At 37.7% G+C, this 12758-nt stretch overlaps 1 long non-coding RNA gene across 1 annotated transcript in view; it reads left to right on the top strand.

Annotated features, from left to right (window-relative positions):
• Positions 1-11780, top strand: part of LOC132694536 (uncharacterized) — a 111905-nt gene extending 100125 nt beyond the window's left edge. The window contains exon 4 of the long non-coding RNA XR_009617350.1: positions 11596-11780. This is a non-coding gene — a long non-coding RNA (uncharacterized LOC132694536). The remainder of the gene's footprint in view (positions 1-11595) is intronic.
• Positions 11781-12758: the final 978 nt, after the last annotated feature.

Genomic DNA, 12758 nt, shown 5'->3' with positions numbered 1-12758 from the left:
CTGGGAAGGAAAGTCCATACAACATAAAACTTTGCAGTCATAAAAGGCTAATGAAGGAGCTCTTTATGACTGTTTCAGACAGATGTCAAAATTATAATATTAAGAGAAAGAAATAGGATATAAAACTGTGTTAAAGTATGTAATCATTTCCTTTAGAAAAAAATTTTTTGACTTAGAGGAAAGACTGTGAATGTATTTTGATTGTTTTTACATAAAATATCTCTGAAAGGGTAACACTGGATACCTGGGAGAAGAAATGGATAGCTAGGGGTGGGACACAGATTTTTCATTGTATATTTGTTCATTCATTTTAATCATCATATACTGTGACCCAGGAACTCCCTAGCTAAAAGTTTCCCCTATGAATATAAACATACTCCAAAATACAAATTCAAAACAACATTCACTATAGCAACATTATTACTAGGAAAGAACTTGAAAAAAACTAAAAATGCATCAATGGCTGATTGCTTATGTAAGTTGTGGTAGATCAATCTACTGAGTGTAATTAGCAAGGGAAGGAGAATACCTGTATACCCCAAATAAAACTGTCTCTCTGTCATCCCAGAGGCCTAGCTCTTTATTTGCTACCCACCAGTGAATCTTGGGGAGCCTGTTTGGTAGTATATTTGGTCTCTTGGGGTTTGGAGAGAAAAAAAATCCAGGAGAAATACTACACCAGCATGTCAAGAACTTCAAAAGGTCTAACATTTTACCCTACCTGCAAGCTAACAAGCTAGTTTGTTGGCCACAGTTTTAAGGATGCTTCCAGAAGACACAGACTCCAGAAATAGAGCATTTTGCTCTTCACAGAAATGCTAATAGCCAGAGTTTCAGCATTTTCCTATGCTGTTCCCTGTGCTCCAACTCCAAAAACATGACCCAAAAGGTCCAGGTGACACCTGCACACTCAGTGGGTTGTATTACAGGAGATGAATTTAGAGCTTAGGGAACACACATGTCTTATAATGGCCAGTAAGATGCCTGCCCTTTGCTCCACAGGTGTACACTTTCTCTAGTTTGCAAGACTGTAAACATTCTCCACACCAGCCCCCCAAAACAGGAGTGTTACACAGTTCTTTTATCCATAACAATGCTTTCCAGTGAGGTGAAACTAATCTGAATACCTTTTAGCCCTGAGTGGTACCATTGATCAATTTGGTGAAAGTCAAAGACAAATTTCATACCACTTTTTCTAGTTGAATGACTCTATCATTGTAGGGATAGCTATCTACAAAATAAACATAAATAACAAGTCAGTTACCCCTCTGGGAAGTTCCTCAAAGTAACCAAGGGTAACTTCAGTTTGGTAGGATTGCTATAGGCAGCTGAGGGGAACATAATTAACTCAAATTTTTCCTTAAATCCTTGAAAGTGTCTTATGACCATCTCTAAGATGCAAATCACTGTATTTGTGGGACAGAAGCAAATTAATGCCTGGTTTCAACACAAGAAGTACATTTCCAGGTGTGTATACGGTGCCCCTGGAAAAAAAGAAGTATTGTTTACATTTCGGGGATCCCCAAGAGGAGCTTACATCAGGCTAGGAACCCAGGTTGATAGTGCCTCCAACGTAGCATGTCAGCCAGCTAGTAAGCCTTAAGATTGCCAGTTCAGTTTAAATAATCGAATCTGGTTCTTGTTTCTGGAACAACTACCCAAGGAAAGTCAGCCCAGTCTGTCCTGTTTGCATAGGCCACCAACCAGGATGGCCCCTATTTCTAAATCTCTCACAAAAATCATCTGTCTGTATCTCTGGATATCTCCCCACCTTCATTCTCATACCTGTTGCTCAGTCATTCCAGTGGATGGACAAATGCCACCTGGTCAGTGTGTTAAAAGGTTTGGATTTCATTTGTTTTATAGAAAAGTATGGGAAGGAAGAATAGTAAACTTTAACAGCACAGACACTGGAGCTAAGATGGCTGGATATGGATCCTGATTCTGGCACACTTTTGTTAATATTACCATCGATATGATTAGAAAAAAATATTTAAACATTAGGAAACTATCAAGCTCACAGTACCACCTATGAATTTCCAAACTCTATAAAGTTTTAAAGCTCAAATTTTATCATTGGCAACAAATAGTATCAGTTGTGTTTCTTGAAGCAACAGGCTCACTTTGTTCATTTTTTTGAGAAAATATCCACCAAATAACCAAATCTGAATAACCATAGTTTGTCAGCCATTTTTTCAAATAAAAATGTTCATTGAAAAAGCAGTTAGTTCAACTCACAAATCAAATGATCACACAAGGGCTTTCTCTCAAGACAACCATCATATTGCCAAGAAGGGCTCCATGAACACTTCCTACTTTGTCATATAGAATATTAAAATGACGTATACTCAAAAGTTGATATTTAGTCAAATTAATAATTTGTTCTTCTTTATCAAAGACAACCTTAAGTGAAATTCATTTGATAATTGACAGGGTTTAGAACATGCTGCTCCCAAAATGTAGCACTTTGGCATATTGAATATTTCAAACTGAAGGGATTTGAGAGGTACCTGGGTGCCTCAGTTGGCTGAGTGTCCGACTTTGGCTCAGGTCATGATCTCATGGTTCATGAGTTCCAGTCCCACGTCGGGCTCTGTGTTGACAGCTCAGAGCCTGGAGCCTACTTCAGATTCTGTGTCTCCTTCTCTCTCTGCCCCTCCCCTGCTCATGCTCTGTGTCTCCCTCTCTCTCAAAAATAAATAAACATAAAAAAAATTTAACTGAAGGGATTTGAGAAACAACAAATACAAGAAGGACTCTCTTTCATCCCCCTTCTCCCCTAAAGTAGGTCGTAAACACTCAAGTGAGAGGTGCCCTCTCTATACCTGGAAGAAAGGAGCATCCTTATCTCCAAAGATGGAAGGATATCCAAAGGAATCCAAACAAATAGACCTTGCTAAGACTTTACTATCCTTAGCTACCCTTTTGTCCTGTCACATTTTTCTACAACTTTCCACTCTTCATCAAATCTATTATAAAAATGCTCAGGCTTAGCTACTTCTTCAGGTCTTTATTTCTTTACAAAGACTCCTATGTCACATAGAATTAATAAATTTGTATGCTTTTCTCCTGTTAATCTCTTTTGTCAGTCCAACTTACAAAGCCCCAGCCAGAGAGCCTAAGATGAGTTAGAGGAAGAGATTTTTCTCCCTTACTCATTGAAGAACAAAATAGCTATTAGTATAGCTTAGTGCTATTGACTTAATTTGTACTCAGGACCAGCATTTTTACCCACCATTGTTTTGTACCATTAGTGCAAATGTCAACATAGCAGAAAAGACAAATAACTTCTTAGTACTATTGTAAAAATAGGTTTGATCTCATGGTACCCTTAAAGTGTTTTGGAGACCCAGGGATTTTCAGACCCCACTTTAAAACTTCTGGTCTCTGTGAACATGATAAACTCTTAAACTAGGGCAAGTGCAATAGAAATGAAAAAGGAGGGCTGTGTAGGAAAATTTTTGAGTAGGATACACAGGATTTAATGACAAAGTACATGTGCGAAGTATAGAAGAAGGGGTCAATTTTGCTGAAAATTGGCTGACTACCTGATGTTAACATAAGGAACAAAAGGAATTGGCCATAAGATCAGCAATGGTTTTGGAGACATCTCCCTAAAAACTATTTTTTCCTGACCAAAGAAATACAAGGGGCAATATTTTGTTTAGAGACTATGATCCCAAGTGTAGATTAGTCTATGACTGAAGTTATCATCTAAGCCAGCTGCCAGTGGAACTATGACAACTAGGTTGAAGGAATTGTAATTATAAATCTAGAAATACCTAAAAGAGGTATTTCACTAAATTCCCATCTAGGCATCAATAATAGAAGATTCTAGCTACACTGGAGATTGGGACTACAACAATAACAAAAGATGACAATGGTAGTGCAAACATAGGGTCCTTGACATCAGATGGAAAATTTGGCTAAGACATTAGTGGACCTCAACAGAAGAGGGGCACCTTAACAAGGATATTTGGTGTGACTCATTGTCCCTGGAGCAAACATCAGCAATTTCAACATTGGACATCATATTCCTTGCAATAAGCTTCAAGGATCATCAGTAACATTGGCATCAGAGCATTCACTGAGCTTCAGCAACAAAGCTACTGTGGGGTTTGCCACAAAAGAATCTCCATCTGAGCCAGAGTAGGAAGAGTTGGGTGCATGATAATCAAAGGGCTAGAACATGAGAGACAGTCTCTGGAGAACTCTCTGAGTGTTCTTTGTGAAGAATTTACAGCAGGACTTGTGTTCCCACAAGGATGTAAGAAAAGCAAGAGAAATATTTTTTCTGAGGTATTATTTTTCCTCCTTTGGGTGATAAAACCTAGCAAATGATTGATGACTGGGTATAAACAAAACCCTAATGCATGAAAATTAATTTGGGGCTATTCTTATCTTCCATAGACATTGGCTTGATCCAAAAGTCTATTTAAACAAAGACCTAGTTTCCCCCAAGAAATGTTGATTTAATTACAAATCAGAAAGTGGAGAAGTTTCCCTTTTTGATAAAAACTCATTTGCTATGGTTTTATTTTATCCTCAAAGACTCCATCTGTGTCTGATCATTAATGATAACCACATAATCACTACATAGCCTGGCATTTTTAATATCTATTTTCCATTCTATATAATACTAGCCCTTGGAGAATTTAAGTTGCTACATCATATTTTATGACAGTTAACCTACCCAAAGAATTTCTCTGTTTTGTGAAAAATGTATTACAACATATTCGCTAGGAAGGTCAGTAACCTGACCACAGCTAAAATGCAGTATTTTACTACATGTAGCTTTTTTTTTTTTAGTTTTTCAATGTTTATTTATATTTGAAAGAGAGACAGTGCACCAGCAGGGGAGGGCATAGAGAGAGATGGAGAAGAATCCAAAGCAGGCTCCAGGCTCTGAGCTATCAGCACAGAGCCCGACATGGGGCTTGAACTCACAAGCCATGCATGAGATGACCTGAGCTGAAGTCGGATGCCCAACCAACTGAGCCACCCAGGCGCCCTGTGTCGAGATACCCCTGTCGAGGCACCCAAGGAGATAATTAAAAAACTATGAACACAAAATATATGCTGAGTACTTATAAAATGTTGCCTATCTTCTATTATCTAACAAAAAATAGGCCATGAATAGAAATTACCCACCAATCTCCCCCTCGCCACTAATGTCTAATATACTGGCCTTTTTGCCATTCCTCAAACATGCCAAGCTTGTTCCTGCTCAAAAGATTTCGTACTTATTATTTCCTTTTGCACTAGTTATGTATTTCTGTATAACAAAACACCTCAAAACTTCATGACTTAAAACAATATGCACTTATCATCCCACAGTTTCTGGGGGTCAGATTCTGAGGTGGAGCTTAGTTGGTGTTCTGGCTCAAGGTATCTTTTGAGATTGCTGTAAGATGTCATCTGGGGCTGTCATTTGAAGCTTAACTGGGGGCTGGAGGGTCCACGTCCATTACAGCTCCTTCTTGTGGCTGGCAAGCTGGCACTGGGTGTTGGCAGGAGACCTTAATTCCTTACCATGTGGCTCCACTCCATATATTTGCTTGAGCATCCTTGTGATATGGCAGCTGGTTTTCTCTGTAAATGTTCCAGAAGATCAAGGTGGAAATGGAAATATCTTTTAAGTCCTAACAGAATTTGTACACATTGTAGAATCTGATCACACAGACCAATCCTAGTACATGTGACAGGGAATACACACAGGCATGGATCAGGAGGCAAGGATCATTGGATCATTGGGGGTCATCTTGGAGACTGGCTACCACACTCCTTTTCTCAAGCCTTTTTTATTTTTTTCGTTAGCTCACCTGATTCAGGTCTCCACTGAAATGCAGTCTCCTCAAAAAGGTCTTTTACCTATCTAATATAATTTCAGGCATCGGTAGGTGCTATGAAAGCAATATAAGGTAATGGGATAGAAGGTAATAGGTCAAGGGGAATCTACTTTATTCATTCCCTCATGTGTTTATTTTTTTAATCATCTATCCCAAGAGAAACTTTGTCTATTCTTGTTCATAATACAGGCCAGTTATGGAATACAGTGCCTAACACAGAGTAGGCACACAGTAAATATTTTTTGAATCAATGAATGATTTTTGAAGCAGTGGTAATGAATTTGCAATCAGCACTTCATGCTCTTTTACACTATTTTGTAACTCTGCACAGAGAGAAATATTAGCAGAAACCTGAAGGATGACAAATCACAAGACTAGAGCTCCATAATATTTCCTTTTCAGTGAATTATAGTGTGTGGTAGTAATTAAGTTTCCACATCATTCAATAGGAAATATTTTTACCTTTCTAAGTGAAATTTTCAGGATTTATGAAATATTTTAATTATTGTATGTATTATGTGTATATGTGAATATTTTAAATATTCAAGTATAATAACCAGTAAGCTATCAGGAGAGGGTGTTTGGAAATAACTGTAGATAAATAAAAATATTAATTTTGGAAGGGACTTAATCTCATTGAAAAACATTACTTAACTATTTAATACTTCTGGTTCTGGTTCATTTCAGTACCTGATGTACATGTATATCATCATTTTGTCACTGAACTGAATGAAAAAAGAAGTGTGCTTTGTTTTATTTTTTTTTTTAAGTGTGCTTCTTTTAAACCAACATGGGAAAATTCTCTCTCCCAGCCCTGTTCTCCTAAGTGCAACTCTCCAGGAGGCAAAATTGCAATTTACCCCTTCCCTGCTAATAAGAATATAATGAAAGTTAAGGGGTGCCTCGGTGGCTCAGTAGGTTGAGCATCCAACTTTGGCTCAGGTCATGATCTCACAGTTCTGAGTTCAAGCCCAGGATCAGGCTCTCTACTGTCAGTACAGCTTGTCTGCCCTCAGCACAGGCTCTCTCCTGCCAACACAGAGCCCGCTTTGGATCCTCTGTTCCCCTCTCTCCGCCCCTCCCCCCACTCACACTCTTTGTCTCTCGAAAATAAACATTAAAAAAAAAAGAATATAATCAAAGCTAAAGCCCAATGCTTAAGTTTCATCTAAGATGCTGTATCTTATACTCTGTACCATGAAAAAAAATGATTAGAAATGTTCCCGAAAATACTCATTTCTGCAAAGTCATTTGCACCTATGCAATTAGATTATCATGGCAATAATCTGTTCAGACTAATAGCTCTCATTGCAAATGCAATTATTCTAGCTTTAATCCGTTTTAACTGAGTCAGAGAGCAGAAATGAGTAGGTCAGTCAGTAAATGAACCTCTGACTCCAAGATCAAAGTAAACAAAAGGATGTTCATTCTAAAGTGGACTGCTAAATAATTTCTGGAATATGGTAATAGAATTATAAAAATGGAGAGAATATTAGAAATTATCCAAGCTCCCTTACCAGCCACAGCAGAAGTTTTCCCCACAGTATCCAACCTCTATTTGAAATATACCATGTTTGAGGTCTCTCCTTTCAAAGTATTTTTAGAAAATCCAAGTTCAAATGTTGCTCCAAAGTAACTCTCTTTGAAGTTTCTACATTTAGAACCTAGCTCTATTCCTTGACACATGACAAAACAAGGCTAATCCTTTCTACCACTGGTCAGCCCTTTCAGTTAGTGATTCACATACTTGGGTGCACATTGGAGTCATCTGGGAAGCTTAAACTACTAATGCCTAGATTCTGTCAGCAAAATTCTTATTCATCTTGTCAGGGTGTGAGTCGGGGATCTAAAGTTTCAGAAGCTCCCCCCACCATGTAATTCTAATGTGCAGGCAGGGTTGAGGACCACTGTGTTTGCAAAGAACTGTCTCATTCCCAACACTTTTAATCTTCTCTTCCCAAAACTAATTTTTCCTCTTTCCTTCAGTTATTCTTCACAGGACATAATTTCCAGAGTCCCTCATCATCTTAGTCCCCTGAATATGCTCTGCCTCATTGTAGTCGATCCTCACACACAGAAGCTAGCAGTTCTCCAGTGGTCTGACCCATGCAGACTAAGGTTGCCATTGTGATATCTTATTCTTTGTAGATTGAATCACATTTGTATTTGAATAACTATGTGACACTGGTAGCACATTGTGAGCCTACTGTCAACTAAATCCCTTAACTCCTTTTTATGTGAACTGACGCAAAACCATGAATCCCCAACCTGAGTGTACAAGGTTGATTTTCTGAATTTCCTACTTTTTATCGTCTCTTAAGTTTGTTTTCATTTGTTCTATTTTAGTAATTTTTTAATAAATCATTATTCAATAGCCCAGGGCCAAGATTAGGGTAAGGCAAGTAAGACATTCACCTCAAGGACAAAATGTAAGGGGCACCAAAGCTCTCAGAAATTGAGGCAAATTTTTTCAGCTTTTTTGAGATATAATTGAGAAAATTGTAATGGATTTAAAGTATATAATGTGATGATTTCATGTATGTATACACTATGAAAGGATTCCCACAATAGGGTTAATTAACATATAACCTACCTCTTTGTTGGTGAGAATGCTTACATTCTACTCTCTTAGCAAATTTCAGTTATATAATAAAGTGTTATCAACTGTAGTCACCATGTTATACATTAGATACCCACACCTTATTTATCTTATAAATGAAAGTTTGCATCCTTTCATCATCCTATCCTCATTTCCCCCACCTCCTAGCCCAGACAACCACCACTCTACTGTTCCTATGAGTTCAGTGTTTGTTTGTTTTAGATTTCATATGTAAGTGATACCATCCAGTATTTGTCTTTCTCTGAATTATTTCACTTAGTATAATGCCCTTTAGTTTCATTCATGTTGCCACAAATGGCAAGATTTTCTTCTTTCTCAAGGCTGAATAATATTCTCTGGTGTGTGGGTGTGTGTGTGTGTGTGTGTGTGTATGTGTGTCTACACCCACACACCCCACATTTTCTTGATCCATTCATTCATGACTGGGCTACTGTGAATAATGCTGCAATGAACATGAGAGTACAGATACCTCTTTGAGATAACACATAATTTTTTTAGGTTTTTTAAATTTATTTTGAGAGAGAGAGAGAGAGAAAGCACATGGGTGAGAGGCAGAGAGGCAGAGAGACAGGGAGAGAGAGAGAATCCCAAGCAGGCTACATGCTGTCAGTGCAAAATCCCAACGTAGGGCTCGAACTCACAAACCATGAGATCATGACCTGAGCTGAAATCAAGAATCAGATACTTAACCAACTGAGCCACCCAAGAGCCCCTAACAAATAATATTTTCATATAACATTTTAAAAAAACAATATACATGAAAAAAATCCATGATAAACAAAATATCAGAATTTTAAATCAGATTATTTGTTTTATGATGCTGTATTATTATGCAATGGGAACAGTCATTTCCAAGCAACCTGTGGTTCACAGGCCAGGCTAGCCATCAAGCCCCCACCTCCAGCCCACCCCATCACTACCACAGTGGGTTATAAGGGCTGACAATGATATGCAAACAGATTGAACAAATTTTATATATATACATACATATATGTATGTGTGTGTATACACACACACACACAGATGTGTATATGTATATATACACACATGCTTTGCGTCATAGGGTTTTTACTACCTTTTCCATTTGGTTCATAGTATGTGTGGATATTTTGACCAGTGTATATGGGAGCACATATTTTTCTTTTTATCTCAGACTCCAATTAAGTTGCCCCACAGCACTGCAATAACCATTTGCCCCTATCCCCAGATTTATGTATGTAATTTAATAAACACAACTTTTGTATTTTTGTCTAAAACATTGATAAATATATTAATCATGACAAATTCAAGTTTAAACATTAGTTCTCTCGTTCAGAAAGCTTGCTCCAGTTTGAAAATTGTTCAAACAACTAAAAATTAACTTACCTGTAGTCATTTGCTTCACAATTCTCCATCTTCATATTTCTGTACTTAAGAGATGCTCATCATCTACTAAATTGAATTATACTCTTAGTACTTGATAAATTAGAATACCTCATTTTGGGTCACTTGGGTGGCTCAGTGAGTTAAGTATCTGACTCTTGATTTCAGCTCAGGTCCTGATCTCACAGTTTGTGGGATTGAGGCCCACATCAGGCTCCGTGCTGACAGCACGCAGCCTGCTTAGGATCTCTCTCTCTGCCCCTCCCCTGCTCATGCACTCGCTCGCTCTCTCTCTCTCTCTCTCTCTCCCTTTCTCAAAATAAATAAATAAATAAACTTTTTAAAAAAGTCTTAAAGAAAAGAATACCTCATTTTACATATAGGCAAAAATCCCAGAAAGCTTACAGTGTTTGATTAAAAATGCATTGTAAATTTTATTGTCTATACTTTTCATTTACACAGAGAAGAATCACTAATTCATTTGATTTACTTAGAACAATTACCTCTATAAGTGTTTTTTTTTATTCAAATAGCAGAATAAAGAGGTGGAAGCAATAGAACATCACAGTTTTACAAGTACAAGAAAGAATTTTCTAACACCCAGAGATGTTCAGACTTAAATGATTTCCTTGTCACTAGAAGTGTTTAAGCATAAGATCTATACCACTTGCTGTGAATGCCATAGCAGGAAATCAAAAGTGTAAGAGGAGGTTGGATTTGATTACTCCAGAGGTCCTTTACAGCTCTAGAGGTCTGTGATAAGACCCCACAAGATAAGCAGTATTATAGGGTTCCGTATAAGTAAAATTAGGTTGTTCTTTAAGCTTGCTATTGTATGTAACTATGGTTCAAAAAGATATTTGGGAAGGAGCAATGTAATTATTTTCATGAGTTCAAACCCAAGGGCTAAATAGACATTGTCAATAGTCCTAATCTCCTTCTAAACATGCACCATTTTGTCTATACCCTGTGGAACTCATTCTATTTTCTGCCTGCATTGTCATTCTGAACAGCACATTCTATGGATTTACTACTTATTTGTAAACTAAAGCATCATGTTTTTCTATTTGTTCTAAAATTGCCTCTTTCCTACCTCTGAGGAAAAATTAAAAGTTATTTCTACTGTCTCCATACTTCTTTACACAAACTGAATTGATAGGTACTAAGAAAATGTTGATGACATATTTTACAAAATTATGTTTACAGTAGCCCAAGGAAAGAATAAATTTTTATTCCATTAGAAATGAAATACATGTGGGGCGCCTGGGTGGCTCAGTCGGTTAAGCCTCCGACTTCGGCTCAGGTCATGATCTCACGGTTCGTGAGTTCGAGCCCCGCATCAGGCTCTGTGCTGACAGCTCAGAGCCTGGAGCCTGTTTCAGATTCTGTGTCTCCCTCTCTCTCTCTCTCTCTCTGACCCTCCCCCGTTCATGCTCTGTCTCTCTCTGTCTCAAAAATAAATAAATGTTAAAAAAAGTAAAAAATAAATAAAAAAGAAAAAAAAAGAAATGAAATACATGTATTTGGTTTCTCTACATGAGTGGCTCTCAACCTGGCTATTCACAAGAATCACCTGGAAAGTCTTTAAAATGCTGATGGACAAGTCCTAACTTAGGCCAATTAAATCAGAATCTCCTAAGGGAAAAGGAGCCTGTGTAAGAGTATTGGTTTAAGTGTGCCAGTTGTTTTTAATGTGCACCAAGAGTGGAGATCTGCTCTTATATTTGTGTGTTGTACTCTCTCTCTCTCTGTTTCTTGGAACAGGTGGAACTGAAAAACAAAAACAAAAACAGTCAGAGGTTCTCTGCATGTAAACTGAGACACAGGTGCAATCAGAATATTTTAAGTGGCCACAGAGGACAGACAGAGTGTCAATCGCTGACTTCCAGGAGGAGTTTTCCTTCCTACTTTTTAAAACTAGGTTGAAAATAAAATATCCTAATTCCTAACTTTGGATTCTTTTTGTCTGGTTTTGTTTTTACAATAAAAAGACAATTGACAAATAAGTAGATATAGTCTGAGACAGTCCTAGTGTGTTAACAGTGCCCTGACTAGTGGCTGGGAAGTTATATGCTAGTATCAATATTGGTTTGTAATAAAAACTAGTAGCCATAATGCTTTTTAAATTCTCAGCTTATTTTAATTTTAAAAATTCAGTTATGGGTCGGTCATTCAGATCATTTATTTTTTTTTTAACGTTTATTTATTTTTGAGACAGAGAGAGACAGAGCATGAACAGGGGAGGGGCAGAGAGAGAGGGAGACACAGAATCTGAAACAGGATCCAGGCTCTGAGCTGTCAGCACAGAGCCCGACGCGGGGCTCAAACCCACGGACCGTGAGATCATGACCTGAGCCAAAGTTGGACGCTTAACCGGCCGAGCCACCCAGGTGCCCCCAGATCATTTATTTTAAACTAAGCATTTGATCAAATCTATAGAAGAAACAAATCATAGATTTAAAAAAAAAAAGAAAAAGATCTATGAAAGTAGACTGTCCCTAAGACAGTCAGGCAAAATGAGGTATTTATGTCATCCTGTGCTAAGGAGAAGGGGGCAGGGCTCTGAGACTTCAAAGAAAAGGAAAGCAATTCACAGAAAGATGAAAGGCATAAATGGTAAACAAATGTTTGCTGGGCCCTACACAAACAATAGGACATAGAGAGGAATTTTAGCAAACATATTTTGCTAAATTCCTCCCTGTCTACCACTCCTAGTGCATATTAGAATATAGTTACCTATGGTGCTAACTCCCTTCCTGGAGCAGGACCTCTGTCTAAATACTTTTAGGAAGTTAGGGGGAAGGTCAAAGTTTCTTTCTGAGTCTTTTGGGCCTTGACAGTTTTCAACTTAAAATAATCCACATACCAAAGTGGCACATCATGGGGTGATTTTTTCTGAATACCTGTGAGACCAATGTTGTTATTTG

Source organism: Panthera onca, chromosome B4 (assembly GCF_046562875.1).
Source record: "Panthera onca isolate mPanOnc1 chromosome B4, mPanOnc1 haplotype 2, whole genome shotgun sequence".
Lineage (NCBI taxonomy): Eukaryota > Metazoa > Chordata > Mammalia > Carnivora > Felidae > Panthera > Panthera onca.
This window is presented reverse-complemented; position numbering and strand designations above follow the sequence as displayed.